Source organism: Diabrotica undecimpunctata, chromosome 5, assembly GCF_040954645.1.
Source record: "Diabrotica undecimpunctata isolate CICGRU chromosome 5, icDiaUnde3, whole genome shotgun sequence".
Classification (NCBI taxonomy): Eukaryota; Metazoa; Arthropoda; class Insecta; order Coleoptera; family Chrysomelidae; genus Diabrotica; species Diabrotica undecimpunctata.
Window position 1 is genome coordinate 107,257,174 of NC_092807.1, and position 23,953 is coordinate 107,281,126.

General features: G+C 32.5%; 1 protein-coding gene across 1 annotated transcript in view; it reads left to right on the forward strand.

Annotated features, from left to right (window-relative positions):
• Positions 1-20,084: 20,084 nt before the first annotated feature.
• Positions 20,085-23,953, forward strand: part of LOC140441659 (calcium release-activated calcium channel protein 1-like) — a 74,619-nt gene continuing 70,750 nt past the window's right edge. The window contains exon 1 of the mRNA XM_072532524.1: positions 20,085-20,252. The gene's annotated coding sequence lies outside the window, so the exon portion shown is untranslated. The remainder of the gene's footprint in view (positions 20,253-23,953) is intronic.

Genomic DNA, 23,953 nt, shown 5'->3' on the forward strand with positions numbered 1-23,953 from the left:
AAGACTTATGTGTATAAGAAAAAAACCCTGAAGATAATATAAACGACAATGGAAATCGAATTATAATATGCTGCAAAAACAATAATCTAAAAAAATGGCTTTTATCAAAATTAGATATACTTAAATATACTTGAGCACACCAGACACGTAACCTCAGATCTGTTTTAATTTAATTTAGGTGAAGTCCTCCTTCTAGTTTGAAGACATCAAGAGACAAGGAAATATGTACTTTAGGAAATATTATTAGGACAACATCCACTTTTTATGTTGGATATTCTAACAAGATCAATAATTGATTATGCATTCATCAAACAGAAAACTAGATTAAAGTTGCAGGATATAACACTGGACAGAGGACCATCATGAGAAAGCAACCATTACCTTCTAAAAACAAGAATCATATTCCAATCTTTAAATAGAAATAATAATACTAAAGAGACATAGAAAGATGAAGGAATAAAACAAAATAATTCGGTACAATTTAGATAGTTTAGACTCTCTCTGATAGCACAAAAAATGTGTATAGAAGTAGAGGTCATTACGATTATATAAAAAGGTGCATTCACGAAGCGGCAACAGAATCCCTATTGGGTGGAACCCGGAAATTGAAATAGAAAAGCAAATAAAAAGAAAGCGTATAAACTATGTGTACCAACGAATAGTGATATAGACAAAATTAACTATAAATAAGTAAAGAATGCTGAAACACAACAAAAAAATGAGAGCTGGAAAAAAAACCGTAATAAAATAAGCACACATTTAGGTGAAAGAAAAAGCACCGAAATTTGGAAACGGTTAAGAAACTTTCGACATAATAAACAACGGGATATAATTTCCCCAATAACTTTAGGGTAATAAGAGCCACTTTGCAAAGTTATTGACAGAAAATAGAGCAGAATTGCAAAACAATGACAATTAAGGTCGAATAATATATGTTCCGTTATCAACTTTAGGGATGAATGTAAAACAAATCAAAGAAATATGTAGGGTAAAAGAAGAAGAGATGGACCACATTTTAGAAAACTGAAGCCTGTTTCTTTACTAAATAAACATCAGAATCTAAAAAAATTGTATAACATAACGTAACATTGGTATTTGTTTTGGTATAAGTAAAAACTAGAAATAATAATTCTTAAACCTAAACAAAATATTGCACAGCATGTCATCGATGAACCATCTGTTCAAAGAGAATTCGTTAAAATTCAGAGATTTCGATGGGCTGGTTATGTAGTAAGGATAGAGACTGAAAGATTGACAAAAAGAGCCCTAAATAGTAAAATGCAGGGCGCAAGACCAAAAGGAAGGCCACGGAAAAGGTGGGAGGATGAGATTGCATCGGACGCGCAAAATTTGCTAGACGTGAGAACCTAGGGAGGACCAGCGCGGGAGCGGCAAGGTTGGAGGCATAGTTTGGAGGAGACCAAGGCTCGATTTGGGCTGTAGCGCCGTTGGAGAGAGATTTCATTCATCCATCTCTATATCCACTGTGGAGGCGAGATAAACCACTAGGAGTATGAGAGATGAACCAAGCTAAACCTTTTTCTTTTTAATAGCAAGATACTTTCCGCACTTCTTACAGAAATTAGCTAAGCCAGTACACGTTTCATGGAACCAGCACACACAACATACATTTTCAACATGACTCATGTTTTCATCACCACTAGTGTGTCCTTTGGAGTAACATCTTTTGCAGATAGTGGCGATTCGATTGACTTTCTTTGTTTTTTAATATGTTTTGAGCTTTTTTAATCAGGGCATGTTTCTTCATTTTAATAAAGTCTTTAGCAATAATCTCTCCAGTTATCTTTTTACAAACTATTTTTACTGCTACTGTTACCTTATTAAAAGTCTTTCCGGGAGTTATATCTTCATCAGTAATTGATGACTTGTTTGGGCTATCATGCAAGATTATTTTACCGTTAACTCCAAGGGGACCTGATTGAGAAGATTTTGATCTAACTGGAAAATTCATTGTTTCTGTTTTTGATGGAGTGTGTGTTAAAAATGCATATTTATTATTAACGGATTAAACTTATACATTAACGGATTAAACGGATAAATTCCCTTAGATTTTAATGCAGAAACCTCATTTTGGACAGTTGCTGAGTTTCCCCAAGCTCGACTTAAGAGTTTACCAAACTGAAGGCGTTTTAGAACCCTCTTTATATTATTCTGTACCATAAATCGACATTCAGCATCAAATTTGCTTTTAAGTGACTTAAAAAAAAGCATGATCCAGAGGCTATAGGTAATGTGCTGTGTGGGATGGTAAACAAAATAAAATTATATAATATGCTGTTTTGGTCTGTAAATTATAGTAGATCCAGGTTGGTCGAAAGAGATGTGTGGCTATCTAATAATAATAAGGTTTTACCTGGAGGCTTTCTCGGCAAAAAATGTGTGTGTCACCATTCTAAGAAAATGTAGCGATTAACGTATGCTGATTTTTCTGACATCCTAATCTTGAAACCCTATACCACTCATCTTTTTTCATGCAATATAGGGTCAAGAAAATCCGTTCTGCACTACAGCAAGCTATTACACTGATCGTTTTACCCTTTTCTTTACTACTTATGCTAGGAACACATTTTAAACCTTAAACAAAACATACTGATCCAACTCTCCTGCTCGTAAGTGGTCCATCTATCCTCAAATAGGAGGACAGATGGACCAGCCCGTATTGTCTAAAACAAGCAGACTACAGCAGTAGTCGTTACTCTGTAATACACATTTTAAATATAGTTGAATAATAAACTAACAAATAATTTGTCAAACTAACCTGTTTTTTATAAAAAAATAAAATTTTTAAAATTCAAATAAAATTATCACACGTGGCTATTTTAATTATCGTAAATATCACTCCTACAAGTACACAACTATGCTTTACAATTAACGCATAATCAACTAAAACGTTAACGTTAAAAGATGCAACATAGTGGGATGGACTTGCCCTGTTGCCAAGCGTGGCCAGGTATACCTAGCGGACCGACTATCCTCCTGGTCCATCTCTCCTCCCTTTACCGTACACAATTTAAGAATGGAAAAGCTGATGGAGCTGGAGATATATTAGTTGAACAAATCAAATACGCACTGGATACACTATACCATAACATAAGAAAACTGTTTGAAAGATGAATAAATGACGAGTGAAGGACTGAAAAACGTCTTGGATATCTGCAATTTATAAAAAAAAAGGAAACAAAGACAACTAAGAAAACTACTAATGATTGTAACCAGTACAATATATGGAAAGTTTATTAAACATACAATTGAAGACGAATTTACTGACTTAGAAGTAGCAGAACAGACAGGATTTAGAGACGATACATCTATAGTTGACCACCTATGTAATACTGCTTAATTACAAAAAAACCGATTGCTTTTGATCAGATAAAATACACATTTATAAATTATTTGTAGATTCGTAAAAAGTCTATGATAGCACACCATTAGACAAAAAATATGGGAAAAATTACAGCAAACAAATATAGGGAGTTGAAAATTGGGGACAGAAATTATTGGGGCAGAGCTAGGACAAGCCAAATAAACGAAACTTATGTGAACGGCACTCAGGGTTTATTCGGAATAGCTGGGTCGTGGATAAGTGAATGGCAAGGAGGTTGGATTGGGGCAACTACAAAAATGAAACAAAGGGGTACTTACATAAATCTTCTGGAACAAATGGATAAACAAAACAACAAGAAAGACCTCTAGCTATTTAAAATAATGACGCCGCTTCGAGGTGCCAAATTATTACGATTACAACAACTAGTTGTAACTATTGAAATAATTATTGGAAATGCAAAATATATCTTTTTAAATGAAACTCAAAAAAGGGGTTAGAGAGTTATGGCTTAAAAAAAATTAAACATTTATTGTTGTCTCACCAAAGCAGTTACAAAAATAGACAATACAAATATTCTATATTCATAGTCACAAAAGTAAATACAAAAATAACAAAGAGAAACACTTTATTTTCTTTTATTATCTTTTTAAATGATGAAAGCAATTATTAATAAAAATGTTTATTTTTCCTTTAAAATTTAAATACAAAACTTACCTTGATTTCACTAAAATTTCTGGGGGTGGAAACTAGACTTCACTGGAATTTCTGGGGGTAGAACTGGGCTTACACTTTCTGTCACACGAACAAATTCATCTCCATACTATGAAAAGTATTTTTTAAACGGCTCCTTAGGGCATACAAATTTGTTGAAATTACTGGAACACAAACTTTGGACTCGGTTTCTAAAAAAACAGGAAAATGGAACATGTGGATATTTTTCAAAACCTCACTTTACCTATAGCTATTAACTGTCACAATACACTACATATTTTCCTTGAAAAGGGACGAAAAACAAGAAAACATTGCAAATTTGACGTAAAATTTGGACTAACGCTGAAGTCAACCGCTCTTGACCACGCCTCAGCGAGAGTGTCGCAATTATCTTTGAAATTTATTCTCTCAACTTGGTATAAACAAAACATTAAACGGGAATATTTATTTGAAACGCAGAATATCCTAAAAGCGGCTTTCGATCAAAGAATATGCGTCTGTGAAATATAAACAAACTATAAAATGGTTTATTATCGACTCGGAGGCGCAAAGAGGAATTGAAAATACGTCTTTTAATAGGTACGATAGGAAATGAAATATACTAAAAATATTCTTTGGTGTTTTAATATGTACGAGGGGATTCCAATATATACCAAAGAATTTACAAATTCTACAATAATAGTAAAATGAAAGCTGTTATACGTCTATATGAGGAACAACTGACAAAGTAAAAATAAAAGGTAAATTGTCTCAAGGCTTTGCACTAAACGAAGGACTTAAAGAAGAATGTTGTCTGTCGCCAACTCATTTTAATATTTACTTTGAACAAACCCTCAAACATAGAAACAATGCAATGGAATGTTGATAATAGTCAATAACAATAGCACCCATATACACTAGGTTTTGCAAACGACTAGGTAGTATTAGCGCAGGACCACGATGACCTGGAATATATGACAAGAAAATGAATAGAAGAATATCGAAAATAGGGTCTGGAAGTTAACATAGGGAAGACAAAAACAGTGTATAGGAGGAGACGATGAAAACATAATATTGGAAGATATAGGAGAGATTAAATATTATCCAGAATATATGGAACTGTGTCTACAAATAACTAAAGATGGAACACCCGACAAGGTCATGAAAGAAATAAATAAGCAGAACAGGCAAGCCAACTCTATACAATATTACCATTACCACTCTATACAACCAGCACATTTCTTCTCCTTTAACTCATTTTGCTTCATTATATTATTTCAATTGGCAATCGAAATGTCAAATAAAATATTTCCAATTGATCAAAAACCGTTTCAGAAAACATCGCTTCAATCGTCGCACTTGATCATGAATGGAACACCGAATGTTCAGCTAGGCTCTTGAATATTCGTGCAGTAGCGTTGAAATCAATTCGTCAAGAACTTAAGCTGCCAAACCACCAACTAGTACAAGAAGTAAGAACACGTTGGAATTCTACCTATTAATGGAGCGATTATTAGAGCAAGCCATATGTTTCTTTGTACATAAGATATCACGAATCTTTAAATAATTTAACACCTTCTGAGTGGGAGGTAACGAAACAATGTATCAAACTTCTTGAACCGTTCGAAGAGATTACTAAAATAAGCAGTACAAGTAATTTTTGTCTCTCTGAAGTGATTCCACATGTTGTTACTTTGATGAAATACCTAGAGAAAGGACAGACTGCAAATAGAATACCATTTATTGAGAATTAGATCTTTACTAAAAGATGAGCTTAAAAAACGGTTCACATTCGATGAAAATGACAATTATCTGTTTGCTACTGTTTTTCTGGGATTAGTTCCAACGAAAAGAGCAAGACAGAAAACTCGTTTAGAAGCTCTGAAAATGAGTTGTGATGTGTTAAGCAGCACCTATGATGTACTAAGTATTATTTTTCTTTACTTATATTATTTTTTTCATCTCCTGGCAGTAGTGTATATATTGAGAGGCTGTTCTTAGAAGTGGATATTATTTATGAAGAAAACTCCAATCGTTTGCTGCCAACAGATGCTGTAAAACTTGTTTTTAATCATTACAACTTACCATTGATAGATTTTGAGTATTAAAGTAATCATTTTTGATTAAAATTACCTAATATTTTTGAATATTATGTGTTTTTCCTTATGATTTGGTGTTGGGTATTCGGTCGAATAACGAATATTTGAAAAAATAGCCGAATAGGACGAATACCTAATAGTAGCCGAATATTCATGACATCACTATTTTTTACATATAATTTTATACTTTATAAAGAAATTTACTGGACTAATAATATCAGTTACCTAAATAACTTTTACTTGATCGCCTCGCAGATATTCGTTGATTAATGACATCAAGAAAGAGAAATATGAAATTGTTGCCTAACAAATAATTAGGCAACACACTATACACAAGGATGCTTCTCTCCATTAAAAATGCATTGTTCGTTTTGCAAAAGTTCGTTGTATGAACTTGATCAGTTTTATTTTATCCATATTATGCTTTAATCTGGCATACAATACTGGGAATATGCCACAATTTTACTTTAAAATAAATTTATTTGACGCTTCGATTCCCGCTTTGGAAGTCGTTCCCAAAATACTTCTTTTTCGTGAGTTGGTCAATATTTTCTCCACTAAGCTAACTATATATAATTTTGGAATAGATGAATGAGTTACAGCAAATTTAGAGCTTTTGACAGTATTAAACTTTCCGTTGCATTTCATTTTCTATGTAATACACTGATAACTGTTGCTAAGATGTCATTATTTTTATTTAGGTTTTCTATAAGAAGGTATAGTGTTTTATTCTAAAAGAATATTAAATTTATTTAAATGTATATTTCTTTCTCATACGAATTATCATATAGTATATGTAGAGAGCGGAATATATATGCAACATATCATTACCACAGTGTTGCTGGCAGATAGTGCGCAGGGGCTCGAAAGGATGATGGATAAAGTTGTAGAAACATGCAACCAATACAGCCTAAAACTAAATTGCAAGAAGACAAAAATAATGATCATTAGTAAGAACACCCAAATTACAATAGGAGATACACCGTTAAAAAGAGTGGAAAAAATATGCTATTTGGGCTGCAATCTTAAGGATACTTGGGATCACAGCTACGAAATGAAAACTCATATTGAAAAAGCCAGAAGCTCTTACAACAGCCTTAGTAAGATTCTCTGTAACTTATCTTCAAGTATCAATATACGCATAAGAATTTTTAGTTAGAAGAGTGGAAAAAATATGCTATTTGGGCTGTAATCTTAAGGACACTTGGGATTTTGGGATCACAGCTACGACATGAAAACGTCATGAAAAATTCTTAGATGTTACCTCTTTAGTGTCCTCCTCTATGGAGTAGAAAGCTGGAGCCTTACAGAAGAAACCATAAAACGATTAGAGGCATTTGAAATGTGGTGCTACCGACATATGTTGAGGGCCTCATATATACACCACACAAGTAACAAAACTATTCTCCAGAGACTAAGAACAGACAAAGAAATTATTAACACCGTAAAGAATAGAAAATTGGCTTACTTTGGCCACATCATGCGTAATAATAAAAACCGACTTTTACAGTTGATTCTGCAAGGCAAGATTGAGGGTAAGAGAGGCCCTGGACGTAGACGTATATCCTGGCTGGCCAATCTTAGGAAGTAGACTGGTCTAACGTCTACTGATCTATTTAGAGCCGCTGTGAATAGAATAAAATGGGTCAATGTGGTCGCCAACATCTCTAGAAGATAGGCACATTTAGGAGAAGAACATTACCAAAATATGCGCATATATAATATACAGTACTTTTACTAAAAATATGCAACCATTTTTTTAAATTTGGTGAGGGGTCGGAGCTGGTTCTGGCTCTGCTTGCACATCCATGTCACTGTTTTCTTCTTCTCATTCTATACGTACAGCTTGTAGGATGTCCTCGTCAGAAAGTCCAGATGTTGTAGCTACATTTTCGTTTTCATCTTCCTCGAAATCTGTCAGCACTTCCGGTACGTAGGTGACAGGAAGTTCAAACAGTCTGATCCAAACAGCTAACGGCAGGTCATCTTTTATCCTCAGTCAATCCTTGATGTTCCAGCCATCCTGCGTGTTTTGAAGAATGTTTTATCGTATTGCTGATCACCTCGTCCCAGGATTGACTAATCATTAGGATGGCGTCAAGAACGTTTAGATTTAAATTGCTCGCCATTGTTTTCAACCAACTCCATAAAAAGTCTTCTCCTGTGATGGCTTTTCGAACACTTGATTACACTTGTTCTGTTTGGTGTAATTTTAAAAAACAATCCAGTGTCATCAGTATTAAAAATGAATTACTTAATTATAAATTCACTTCTAAGAACTTCTGCTACTCTATTTAGGCCATGTAGAAGACAAGTGACATGTACCCTTGTAACATTTTTTTATATAATTAAAATAATAATTATTTTTATTCCTTTTACCCCCGTGATGATACGCTGATGGTCGTGTTTACGATCAGAAATTTTTATTGGAAAACTACCGAAATATGACTGAAAGATCTACCTACGTATTTATTTAAAGACGCCGGTTTGGCTAATCCTTAGTTAATCCTTTTTCGGGTTCTTTTTCATAAATTCGGTAATTGTCGTCGAACGCCCGTTGTAATGTTTTTCGGGAAAGACCCAATCTCGGGATTTTATATTTTATCACGTGCCAAATTACCTCGAACTTTCCGATAGCCGTTATAACCTTATCTTCTTAGAAATAGATACAGGCTGGCCTATCATTTTTGGGGGGGAGATACCCTCACCTTTTCTTGGGTAGTTAGGTAAAATTTTAGAGGAACCAAGTTACTTCTCGGGGGGCACTCGTAGAGAAAACAAGTTACTTTTGGTGGGACAATCCTTGCGTAAGGACTAGATCTTACTGTATCTCTATTATCGTACCGTTCTCTGTGCATTTTCTTTATAAGTGGGTATACACTGTTTTTTTGATCTTTTACTATATTAGATTAAATATAGTCATAAAGCACCTTTAATGGTAATTAAATTCAGTGTTTAATACAAGTATAGTATTAACTTCAGTGACTTAATGCAGCAGTCGTCAGGAATTACCGTAAGTTAGCATAACCTTAGTTCTCCACTTATCTGGGCGAGTAATATGGTATGATATCATATCATCTTCCATTATCTGGACGTATCTAAAATTCATACATGTCTTCAAATGTAGTTGAGAGTAACTACTGAATTTTGCATTAAATTTTAAGAACAGTCAATATTTTGTTACGAACCAAATTCCATCAACTCAGTTTATCATTAAATAATAGTGCGAGGTAGCTAATCGACTTAACCAAGTGCGGTTTGGTTAAATTTTTATGTTTTCACTTCAGTAACCTTTTTGTATTTTTGTAAATTTAGATTTTATAAATTTTTGTTATCTTTGGTGTTTGTAATAATTTTTATTCATTTTTTTACTGTAATATCTCGAGATACGCCAAAACTTTATTTGTGCATGATTGTGTTATATATCTTTGTAAAGGTATTTTCTAATTATATTTCTGCTTATTTTTATATGTATACCACCATTTCATAGTTGTTGGTGTATTTTGATTACTTGTGTTTCATTCAGCAGCGTCATAACTTTGTTGTTGAATATATTGTTATTGTTTTATGTATGTATTTTATTTGTCGATTCCTAACAAAGTTTCCCGATATAACCATAACTCTGAATATTTACTTATTATATTAAATTGTTATTATACTTCCGACCAGAAGAAAGATCAGGCTGATTAAGTTTCGTAGGTAAGTAGGTATAATACCTAATATACTTATTATTTGTTTATGCAGAGTGTTAACCAAATTTATTTAATATCTAACTGTGATATCTTTTCTTGGGTTTGATCTCTGAACCTAAATATCTTTCCTTATCTCTTTTCTTTTCTAAGGTTTCTTAATTTTCTCCTTAAACCCCAAAAAATTAAGTGGCGCCCTGTTCCCTATCTTATCTTATCTTTGGTAATTTTACCCATCTATCTTTTTGTTTATTTCTGTATCTTTTCCAATATCTCTTATCGTATCTTTACTTATTTCGTCCGTTGGACCCATTCCTGGTTCCAAAAGCTAGTTTCGAACCCACGACTCGCTCTCCATCAACCATCTGGCTGCCGTCCGCAGTGTCTCCTTGGTGACCTTTCTAGCACCATCCAAAAAAGGTTTCCGAGGTTACACCTTATTTGGATAAAATATTTTCAAATTTTGTCATACCTTTACCATACGGAGCGGCATCCTTTACCATATTGATTTTCTCCAGTTGTTTTGCAGCTATTAAATAAGGTTCTTCTGGTTCATCCTCTCTTAAGGCGGCGATTATAAGCTGCACTATATCTCGATCACATGCAACATACTTTCATAGACAATTACGTAAAAGTTCTTATCACTTAAAGAAACTTTAATTTCCTCAATTACTCCATCATACAATGCATTCACATTGCCCTTTCTTAGTTTTGCCTTGTTAGCAATATTGAATTTACAATATTTTTGCAAAAAATGCCTAAGATGTATATTTTGTGTTTGCTGCCAGCCAACAGAGCTTTACAAAGGTCTTGATTAAACAAACATTTTTCTTTTTTTTATTCATCTTGATCTTGAACATTTTGAACAGGATAGTTGGCAAGATGTATAGTGAAATATTGGTGTCTTCTTCTTCTATCTCCCAAATTCTTAGAAAGACCAGTTTTTCGGGGAAGACTGTTGAGTTTAATATTAATTCCTGTAATAGTACTATGTCTTAGCTCTAGGTTTATATATATATATATATATATATATATATATATATATATATATATATATATATATATATATATATATTGTGACGATTGGGGTTTATAGAAAATAATTTATAAGTTATATACTACATAATATTAGATATAAAAAAGTATTTGATTATTTTAAGAAGTTATATACTAGAGAATTTAATAAAAATATATTTATGTGAGGGTATTTTTAATAAATTAGCATATAATAAGTGTAAAAAGTTGTATTTTAATGTTGTAAATATATTTAAGTGAGCCATGTGCATAGGCAACCAACTATACAGTAAATTGATAGAAATTAATCATAATACGAATATAAGTGGGGTTATAATAATAATGTTAGTTTAAAATGTTTAATTTATATATATTTAATGATTTAAATGTTTATTCTGATCTGAAAAGCCTAAATGTCAACAAAATTATTAATAGAAAAGAATGGAATTCTCTGGATCACCGGAGATGGCCATGTTTGCGAAATGGTTTGTTCCAGAAAATTCAGACATGTATTTAATAGAACAAATTGGAACATGATCTCTTACTAGATGATTCTAGAATATCCAAAAAGATATAAATACCCGTGATTTGGATTCAAGATGGCAGTTTTTAGTCAGAAGTCAGGCCAGTTTATTATGAAAGTTAGTAGACACATTTAGTTAGTGAAGTAAATTGTTCAGAATTTTCAAGAAGTCAGTCAGAAAAGTTTAGTAAGAAATATGAAAGTTAGTTGGAGTCAGTGAATCAGTTACAAATAGTCAAATTGTTTAATATAGTGAGTTAAATGAAGATTAAAAATTATGCATATATTTAATGCACATTTATAATTATACACAAATAATTATTGAAGATTATAAAAGTATATTAGAAGAATATTGGATGGACATTGGAAGGAATTAAAATTATATTATGATTGGAGATTAGTATAAATCAACTTATAATAATTGGATATTGGTATATTGAAAAGAAGAATAAATATAAATGGTGTTTGCTGGTTTGCTTGGTGGTGTATAAATGCTGGTGAAGAAAACTATATCTTAAATTGGTAGAAGCTGATAATTGGAAAAAGTAATTTCACAAAAACAAGGATAACCGAAGTACGAAGACATTCAGTGATGATTAGAATCTATATAGTGGAAAACAGTTCATTTAGGCATTCAGTGAAAGAAAGGTACAAAATTTTGTTAATATAATTTAGTTAGTGTCATAACAATTTCAATTTTGAAGATAGTTTGTTTAAATTTTACATTGTCTATAGAATTTAATTAGTTTTATAAGAATATCAATTTAAAGATAGTTTATTTTAAATTTACATTGGCTAGGTTAGATATATGTGTGTGTTTCATAATAGTTATAATAAAGATAGTTTAAAAAAGTACTTACAAACTAATTCTTTGAGAACCGCGATAAAAACCCTATATTATTAAAAATACTCATTGCTCATCATTCAAACAAAAAAACACATCATAACAATATATATATATATATATATATATATATATATATATATATATATATATATATATATATATATATAAATGTGAAGACCGGAAGAAATCTTTCAAATCGCATTATTTCTCACAAAAGTGATTGCAGAATTAAAAAACCATCTTGTGCTTTGGCAGAACATGTAATCGATAAAGACCATATTATGGATTTTGATAACATTAAAATTTTATGTAGTGAAAGTAATAAATTTAAAAGACTTTTTTGGAAATGGTTTGTATTAGCAAAAATGATAAGAGTTTAAACAAAAGATCTGAAATTCAAAATTTAAGCAAAATTTATAATTATATTCTTTCTTTATGATTTATATATAAAACTTGTAAAATGTCATATTTAATTCTCCATATATCTGTCACATTCTTTCAGACATCTGTCAACGGTGAATAAATCTTCTTCTTTTTGTTACTAAACAAAAAAGAATGTTTAAACGAAGTTTTACTTTTGGCAATATAATTGTCAAAAATAAAAATTTTATGTTGGCATTTATGACATTGAGGCTATTTGTAATTGGTTGCTATTTGAACTTATTTATAAATTCAATTATTCTTATATTAAAAAAATATTTTCAAAATTATAAAAAAATTTTTCAGAGAAACATTTATTAGATAAAAACATTTTTGTATTAAATATTTTGAAGATGTAAGCAGTGATTTTTACTTACCAAACTAATTTTTATTTGGTAAGTTAACAAAAATTGTTTTTTCTTTTTAGTTCAACCTTGTAAGTATTTTGTCTTTTTTAGCTCTTGATAATAATTGTAAACACAATTGAAAGCTCGAGAATAAAAAAATAGTTAACCAATAGCCCTATTATTGACTCCAACCCATCCAAAACAGTTATATATTTGTTCCAAACGAGTCACAAGTACTTCTTTTTTCTTATTCTTATATATATATATATATATATATATATATATATATATATATATATATATATATATATATATAGGCAGAGAGAGAGAGAGAGAGAGAGACGGCTATTCATGTGATGCACCAGTCTGGAGAGGACCTGCCGCAAGAGTAGTCCAAATGAGGAGACACAGCCTGGTACGGTCGTTAGAAGATTTATCACCTCCTTCCCATAAGGAAAAAGATAGAAATTGAGGGAAAAATGCAATTATTAAAGCCAACCTCGCATAGGAGTGAGGGCAAAAAGAATGATGAGATTGTCTAGTTACATATTTAGAAACACATCGACATTTAGTAAACAAGTTGTCCATTATTTATTTAATGAATAATAATGGTAAATCGCAATTCCATCTGTTGCCTCCCCTGCTCTATACAAGATAAAGTTCCCCTCATTATACCAGAATAAAAAAACTAGGTAGTTTGAATTTTCCTGTTTTTATATTTATGTTACTACCATCCAAGCATATCTTAATAAAATTGCCAACCAAAAATAAATTGGTAATTAGGTGCTTTGAAAAACTTGCGTCTTTGATGATTGGAGAAGATTAAAGTGAATATCGGAATTATTTTTAAATTCGGCATCTTAAAATTATGACATGAGATATAAATGTTTTTAAATAATAAATTTATTTTGTGGTATAAAAATATACGAATTCTAGTTTGTTTCGATGTTTTTATTGCAATATTTTTATTAATATTATGGTCGAAGTCAAATGATTTCCGGATATAAAAATTAAAAATATATTTATAGCATTTTGTACATAAAAAATTATTTATAAAAGAAATATACCTTCCTGAATAGTAGTTTAATTATTGACAATGCACAACACGCCTTGTAGGCCTATGGGAAAAAGTTATATTTAAAACATTTTATACTATTGTTCGGTAAAGTTCTTGGCAACAATTATCTTCTTCTGTCTTCTGCTTCTCTTCTCCAGTCCAGGTTACCTTGTCAGTCTCAGCCTTTTCTATCCATATTCCTCAACGGTCTTCTACTCTTTCCACGTATAAGCCCCCTACGTATTATCTTTGTAATTTCTCCAACTTTTTACCTCACTCTTAATCTTTTTAGCCACCCCTCTTTAAATTAATTGAGCTAGTTGATACCCCTAGTTGATCTAACTACCGTTAACCTAAACCGTAAACCTTAACAAACTTCCTGTAACTATATTTCCTATTGACTTTTGCCAGTTGCTTCTCTAGTTCTTGTCGTATTTCCTAAAATGACTCCCAAATAAGAAAACTCACTGGTCTCCTTAATTCATACACTTTATCATATATATAATGTCGATTTACAACGTTTTTCGACGTCTTCCGATTTCCAATCTCCATCTCATTCTATCGTTCCATAGATCGTCCTTCAGTTCTCTTTCCCTGATTTCTTTATCAACTCCTTCTCTCCAACTTCACTTCTTCTAGGCCTTCCTGGTCTCCGCCTACCTCTTGGTTGCCATTCAAGAATTTGTCTTGGTATTCTATTCTCCGGTATTCTCCTTACGTGTCCGTACCATCTGAGTTGTGTCGTTTTTATGTCATCAACAATATTATGTGTAACCCCCATGATTTCTCGGACTCTCTGGTTTGTTATTCTGTCGCGTCTGGAGATTCCCGTCGAGCGGCGCCAGAAGTCCATTTCTGTTGCTCTAAGCACTTTCTCTGTTCTGTCTTTTAGGGACCACACTTCGCATCCATATGTTGTGATACTTTTTATTATGGTGTTGTATATTCTTCTTTATTTATTTTCCTTAGAGATGTTTTTATCCCACAGTACGCTGTTCAGTAAGGCTATGCCTTTCCTTCCCTGAGTATTTCGTTCCTTAATGGCTGCATCTAATTTTCCGTCCTGAGTGATCTTTACTCCTACGTATTTGTAGTCGTCACATAGTTTGATCTCTTGATTTTCCTCTATGAGAAGGTTATGTTGATCTCCTCCGATACTCATGTACTCATGTACATGAATGGAAGTGAAATGAAGAAAAAACTGTAGTTTTTTTCATATTCACTTCCAAACCCCACTCTGTAAACTCTTCTGATAAATAGTTTTCGCATCATGTAACTAAGGTCTTCAGAATCCTGTGCGATGATGACCTGGTCATCCGCAAAGCACAGAGTGTACATTTTTTCTTCCATTTGTTGAGTGCTGCTTCTAGGTATATTTTGAATAGTGTTGGGGATATATAGCATCCTTGTCTTAGTCCTTTAGTCACTTTGATTCCCGGTGTTATCAGATTTCCTGTTTTAATTCTTGTTGTTTGTTGGTAGTACAACGTTTTTACCGCTTTAATCAATTCTATATTTATATTTGTTTTCCCCAGTGGCTCCCATAATTAATCAAGCGGGACACTATCATATGCTTTCCTAAGGTCTACAAAAGTCAGATGGACTTCTTGGCCACGAGCAACTTTCTTTTCAATTATCTGAGTAATCTTAGTGTTAGAGTGGGTGATCGTCAAACCCGGAAATTCCCGATACAACGTGGAGTACGCCAGGGGGACACCATATCGCCGAAACTGTTCACTACGCTTTTGGAATATATATGTAAAAGGGCAAAACTGACCGACAAGGGCATAAACATAAACGGAGAAAAGCTTAGCCATCTAAGGTTTGCAGATGATATTGTACTAATAGCTGATAGGATAGATGAGGCCAAAGAACTTTTAAATCAGCTCTACCTTTCCTCGCTAGAAGGGGGATTGAATATAAATATATCTAAAACCCAGATGATGACAAATCTTGTAGTCAGCGAAGATATATGCGTAGGAACAAGATCCATAGACCAGGTAATGGCCTATAAATACCTAGGTCATGAGATTCGCATAGGAAAAGATAACCAAACCGTTGAGCTTCTCCGTCGTATAAGACTGACTTGGGCAGCCTTCGGCAAGCTGAACCATATTTTCAAATCGTCTGATATACCAATATGCCTTAAAAGAAAAACGTTTAATCAGTGTGTTTTGCTAGTGTTAACTTACGGTGCCGAAACGTTGACCATAACAAGGAGAACAGTTCAAAAGATCCGTGTGTGTCAAAGGGCGATGGAGCGTGCTATGTTGGGCGTTTCACTACGAGACAAGATCCCAAATCGCCAGCTACGACAAAGAACAGGAGTGGCTGATGCAGTAGAGAGAGAAGCAACACTAAAATGGAACTGGGCAGGTCACGTGGCTCGAATGACAGACAATAGATGGACAAAGCGGATACTGGAATGGAGACCAAGAGATGATGCCTACCGAAGTAGAGGTCGTCCACCAACACGTTGGACTGACGATCTAAAACGTTGTCATAGGAATTGGATGCAAGAGGCACAAGATCGAAATAGGTGGAAAATTATAAGGGAGATCTATGTCCAGCAGTGGATAAGCGAAGATTGAATGATGAGAGAAGACATGGTCTATTGTAGATCGACCTGCACGAAAACCAGCCTGTTCTTCTGCTTCCATATCTTTATATTCTTCTTGCATTCGATTTTTTATTATTTTCCCATATATTCTGTTAATACTACTAATAACTGCAATTCCTCTATAGTTTTCAGGTTTCGATTTTTCTCCCTTTTTATGGATGGTGCTCATATGCGATTCTTTCCATTCCTCAGGTTTTTCATGTTTATTTATGCATTCCTGGAAAAGTTGTCGTAGCCGTTGAATTAGTATTTTGGGTCCATGTTTGATTAGTTCCGGAGCTACATTTCCTGGGCCAGGTGATTTGCCATTCTTTAGATGTCTGCATACGGTTTCGACTTCTCTCTCATTTATTCTGATTGGTGATCCTATCAGCCTGACGCCTTATAGACCATAGTTCTCTATCTGTTTGAAGGGCTCTCTTGTCTCTGTTAGTAAATCTTTACAGTATTTTCCCAAGTTTGCGGTGATATGGACCGGATAATATATCTTTTTCTGTAGTTTCTTAAATTTTTTAACAGTTTCCAGCTTTCTGAACTTTGGCTTTCACCAATGTATGTATTTAGTATGGTGCACTTTTTTTCCCAGGATTCATTTTTCTTTTGGCATATTTTTCTTCTGATCATCGCTTGCATTCTTTTGTATTCGATTCTGTCTTCCACATTTCTTGTGTTCAGATATTTTTGATACAATTTTATTTTCTGTATTATTTCCTGCGAAATATCTTGATCCCACCAATATGGTTTTTAGTTTCCAATCTTTTCATATTGTCTTAGTGCTTCTAGGGTAGCGACGTGTATACATTCTTTGATGGTTTTGTATAACTGATTAACATTTTTGCTATTATCTTCCGTTTCAATTAGTTTTTGTTCCAGTTCTTGTTTTCAGTCGACTTTTTTGTTTGAGGATGACATAGTCTATAACTGATTTTAAGTTTCGGGTTTACTGAGTCCACGTATATTTATGAATGTTTCTATGTTGGAAATATCCATTCATGATTCTGAGTCCATTCTGATCGCATATATTTATTAACCTTTCTCCGTTATTGTTCGTATTATCTTCTCCATATCTACCTACTACTGTATCGTTGTTCTTTTTTCCGACTCTGCTGTTGAGGTCTCCCAAGATTATTATTTCTCTTTTGTTACCCACCTTTGCGATTTCTTCATTCAGTTGTTCGAAAAAGTTATTTTTCACATTTACAATAGCATCGTCATTGATTACATATATTCCCAGAATGGTCAGTCTATATTCTTTTATACATATATTCATTTTTATTATTCTTTCATTAAAAATATCTAAGATAGGATTTAAAGGGAATTTCATTAAAAAAATGTGACTGCTATACGATTTTTTTTACAATTAAAAAGCTGGTTTATTAATGTTTAATTACATTTTTGTCATGGACAATCTTACAATATATATATATATATATATATATATATATATATATATATATATATATATATATATATATTTATGATGTATATATTTATCATAATATTTTTTAGGGCATTAATTTTTGCCTCTTTGATGGCATTCCTTCGTCCCCTTCTGATTCTAGAAGATCTTCGAAATCTTCAAGACCATCCCCGTCTTTATCTCCAATATTGTTTCCTGTCTGCGTTACTTCTTCATCCACAATTTCATCCAAATCATTATCATTAATTTCTTCGTAGGCTTTTTCCTCCACATTAGAGCATTTTTCTGAGCCGTGATAACTTGAACATAAATTTGTGCATTTCAAACCATGTTTTCGGCAACTACATTTTAAATTGTTACATCCAGTTTCAGAGCTGCAGCAAATAGTTTTAAGCAGTATTTCCGGGATCAGTTACTTTTCTGTAAGTTTGGGCATAATACCTCGTTGATGTTGTTTACAGCTCCAATCTGTTGCTGTCAGTTCGTTGCCCAGCCATGTTTGAAGCTGATAATATGCCTTGTAACAATGTTGTTCTGCTGCACCTTCTGTGGGTGGGAGATTTACGAATACGAAAGATGATTTGATTTTTGCCAATTGATATTTTTGAAATCGTAATTGATTCAGCGTTAGCTCATCATTTTTGCACTTATAAATAGATTTGATTAATTGTAATCAATTTTTTACGATATCTTGTTTATTTGAATCTTTTTCATAAAAAATGTTAGCCAAACTTGACAAATTTTTAGGGTCTCATAATGAATTTACCATAGTTTTCTTTCCTTTCCCGGCAAATCCAGATGTATCGCAACTTGAAAAACAATGCAGATATGCAATGATATTTTTGCAAGATTCATATTTGAAACTATTCGACGTGAAAAATTGATCTTTTACAGTTCCAGAACCTGGTTTAAAAAATAAATGTCATTATTATTTTCATTTAATTGAATCAAAAAAAATTTCCATTCGAGTTTTCTTCGTTTTTTGAGAACATTTCCCATAGGGTAATGTATATATTTTTTACACTATCGGAAAGTAGAGATTTCAACGAACAAAAAGCCCACCGACTTTTTTAAAAAAGCTGATATTTTGACGCGTGAATTTTCGATTGAAAATTAGGGTGGTTTTTCGATATTAAATCAATATCAGGTAAAAAAATAAATTTTTCAATTCCAAAAAATACAGTGTGTTTGGTCATACTAAGGCAAGTTTTCACCAAATTTCGTAAAAAGAAAAATTTTTTTGTAAAAGATAAAATAAAAAATCAAAAACTTAGTTTTTTGAATTTTCCACAAAAATTTTGAGGTTATGTGAAAAAAGTGTAAATACAAAAGTTGTAGATCTTTTGTTACCTACAACTTTGCCATTTAACTTTTTTCCATAGCACTTGTAGTTTCGCCGAAAATCGCGATAAATCGATTTTTACCCCTAAAAACTCACTCCTTCCCACTTCCCGATCTCGGATAGAGTGGAATTTATTTTTTCTTCCATTTTTAACATATTCTCTTCCTTAGTCAATAGGTTCTAGTCTAGACACTAGTCTATTAGGTTCAAAATATAAGATAACAATATAAGAAGAAGGAGAATACCCAGAACTACCTGTACCTTATTTGGATCCACTAATCTGACTACATTTTAAAAACAAATTTTTCGCCATTTCCCTTTTTCCCTTTTACCCAACAAACTGTGCAACCAATATCTACTACTATAATAAAGTGTCTAGTGTCTCCGACAGTTTCTTTCAGAAAAAAAATATTTAAATACTATATCGCTTCTTGTCTAAGAAACCTTTACTTCAAGCTAAATGCCTCGACATCACAATCTCCATCCACATTTTTTGTTGCAAGAAAATTTATAGGAAATCCTCATAAAACACCTGTCGACGGCCGCCTAAATCAATGAGTCTGGCGTCGAAAAGAAAACCGAATTCGCGTCCCGACGTCGTCACCACATTGCCACCCAGAACACGCCACGATAGTCCAAGTAGAACAAACAACATTAATAGCATACAGTCTTAATACTACATTGCACGCGTGAATCGGACTCTCGGAATACGTGATTCAAAAATAATTTTGTCTGTTTTTAGTGCACTAATATTTCGTAGTTCATTGACAATGTTTGAAGTGATAAAGTGATGAATAAATGACATCAATTACATTGTAACTCTATTGAACTATTACTAGTAAGTCAGTTTTTTGTTTTTACTTATTTATTTAAAAATATCCAGCTGCAACTTAGTGAAAATTGGATAAGTCTTTTTATAGATTCATTATAGAAATGAAAACTATGTGTACAAAGTTCCGGCAAACTAATTATATTGTTACAATAAATGTTTGTTTGCACGCTTTGTTTTTATGACGTGCCTAATGTATATACTTTAAATCATTTAATTTTCCCACTGTAACTGGTGGAAAATTCTCGAAAACAAAAAATTGAGAATATTCAAAATTAAGTTGAAAAAAAACTAATTGGAGTTAGAAAAAATATCGAGATCACTATTTTCATCCTATGACGGCTCCGATCCATCAGCATCATAAGATTCCAGTACCATTCTCACTGCCTGTATTTCATTAAGAACCTCTTTCGACTAGTAGTGCAAAGTGACAGCTTGGACAATTTGGACATCCCTGTCCAAATTTTCTTTAATTTCTAACTATAAACTAACTTTTAACGCATATTTTTTCTCAAGAGTACTTTTCAAGCTTTGGATAACTGATCTCCAACGAATTTTGAAGCGTAAGTTTTGCCCAATTATTTATTTCTTTAACGATTGTTTTATAATATTTCGCATTTTTGAAATGTCGTCAATTAATAAGTTGAGTGTATGGGCGACACAACCGTAAACAAATATATGCTTTGTATGTTTCAAGAATATTATTTCTGTCTTTCCCCATTGCACTGACTTTGTCCATCACTAGAGCACTAAATTTTTCTGGTCCTATATCTGTGATTTCTCTCCTATAACAGAATACGACTTTCTGTTGAATGAAGCCTTTTCTTAAGTTTTCATTGGTTTATAACAAGAATATTAATCTATACATTCTTTGCATTTAGAGATCACCTGATTCTTTCACAGAACTTTTCAGAACCTGTTAAATTTGTTAGACAATCTGCCCAATAAAAGCAGAAAGATTGTATGTGGTGACTTGAATATTAATTACGCTGTTGCTTGTGCTACCCAGTTATCCTTGGTTAATATATTCAAATCGAATGGTTTTAATATGCACGTTAATTCTCCTACATGAGTTACTAAAACAACATCTACCATAATTGATTATATTGTCTTAGATTTCTCACCCCTTGATATACTCTCTGCAATTATTAATACAGGACTATCTGATCACGAAGCAGTATGTACCAAGTTTAACACTCTTAATAAACCATCCTTGAAAACCCAACGTTTAGGTAGGATTTTTCCGCTCAAAACTTTCGTAAATTCCAAAATTTGTGCTTGACTTGTGGGTGGCACTTTCCCTCTGTGGACGTGGACTATAATTTCAGTGGACTATCGGCCAAGAATATGCGTTCACTACTGTACATCAAGAAATTTACTACCAACGTCTTTGTCACTGAATATATCTCCAAGTACAGAGGAACCTATCTAAAACTTATCAAAACAGCTAAAAAAATGTACTATCAAAATCATCTGGGAAGCTCCAAAAATGTTGCAAAAGGAACTTGGTCCACAATAAACGATGTTCGAAATAAAACTAACACAGCTCCAACATTTTCTCTTCCAAACCCTGAAAGTCTAAATGAATACTTCGTTAATTCGCAATTCAAAAAAGATCTCGAATTCGTTCTTTATAAGACCAGTTAATAAATGTGAACTGATCCAAACAATCATTAGTATCAAAAGCAAATCTTCCTGTAGTACCGATGGACTATCCATAAAAATGTTCTTAAATCTCTCAAAAATGTGTTGGAAATCCTGGTCTCACTAGTTAATAATTCCTTTAAAAAGGTACTTTCCAGAGTGCCTAAAGACAGCCATTATTATTCCTCTTCATAAGGGTGGTGAAAAATCGAGTGTCTGCAACTATAGACCTATTGCCTTACTTCCGGTCCTATCGAAATTTTTGAGAGACTTATAAAAGCCCGACTTATGTCCTTTCCCGTTGAAAACAACAATTTATCACAAAGTCAGTTCGTCTTTTTATCTAATAAATGCACCAGAGATGCTATATTTTCTGTACTACATGAGGTCTATCAAGCACTAAATACTAATCTTTACACTGCCACTGTTTGTTATGACTATGCCAAAGCTTTTGATTGTGTAAATCACCACATTTTGATAAAAAATTAAATTTCTACAGAATTCGAGGTATTTCTTTGAATTGGTTCCAATCTTACATGAGGAATAGGAAACAACTAGTTGGAGCAAATGATACTGACTCTAGTCACAAAAGCATTGTATGTGTAGTACCACAAGTTTCAGTATTGGATCCTACTTTTCCTTGTCTTTATAAATCACTAACCAAAAAATCAATGGAATGATTTTTCTTTTTCTTGATGATACCAATATCACCTAGAGGAACTCTAATATTGTAACTCTTCATACAACTATAATTTCTGATCTACTTAAAATAAATAGCTGGTCCGACTCTAATTTACTCTCTTTTAACGTGGATAAGACAATAAAATTATCCTATAAAGGAGCACTTCAATCCATGCTTCTTAATAAGATCAGTATTGTCGATTCTGTAAAATTTCTTGGTATTTTTATAGACAGCAACCGTAAATGGTCACTTCATATCGATTTATTAAGTAAAAAACTAGCCTCAGCTGGCTATTCATAAGATCTGTTTCGAAGGAAATCAATTTAGCATCTTCCAAAATAACATTTTTTTCTTTGTGCTACTCTCATCTTCGATATGGCCTTTCTTTTTGGGCTTCTAGTAGAGCTGCACAATCTGATGTTTTTTAAATTATAAAAAAGAGTAATACGGTATCTTTTTGGCCTCAGTAGAATAACACATTGCAAAAGCTACTTCAAAAATCCCGGGATTCTAACTCTTTCCTCTTTATATATTTTAGAAACTGTTTGCTTAATTCGTAAACACCTACATATTTTCCCAGCAAGACCTAATCTTTCTAATCATGACTACTCCACCAGAAATTCAATCTTTAATCAACTGAGTTGGTAAAAAAATCTATATATTATATTTAGCAAAAAAAAATACAAAACAACCTAAATCTGCAACTTCTTTCCTTAAGTTTCGTAAAATGCCAAAAGCCTATCTATCTGAAAGACCATATTATTCAGTGGAGTTTCTTAACGAATACCTAAGAAATTACAATACATTTAGGTACAAGCAACTAAAGTATTTTTATATATGTTGCTACATGTGGGTATCACATGTAGCAACTTTAACTAAGGTTAATTAGTTCGTAAGGTTTTATTATGCAATTTGCAATGTACTTAAATTTTGCAATGGATTGTGTATTTTATTCTGTGATATTGACGATTTATGTAATTTTAGTAAATTTTAAATTGTTATTGTTATTTTTGACTTTTTGTAAGCTTTGTCCATAAAGTTTTACAATTTTTAGTGACAGTAAAGGGTATTTCTATTCTATTTTATTCTATAGTGATAATAAAATGAGTACTGCCTTAGTTTCTTCACCCAACGTCACTACTTTTTATCTTGGCTGCAATACTTTCATATTCTCTTTCTAGAAGTTTATTCGACAAGAATAGTGTGATTGTTTATTTTGAGTTCAAACTTAGTTTATTGAGCCAATAAAAAAATTATAACTTATCTGTTATCAAAAGTAAAATAATCCTTATATTACCTGTGTTCGATGGATTCAAAAGATTTTCTAGTTGTCTTTTATCGGGAGAGAAGAAAGGATAATAATACAAATATATTATATTACAAA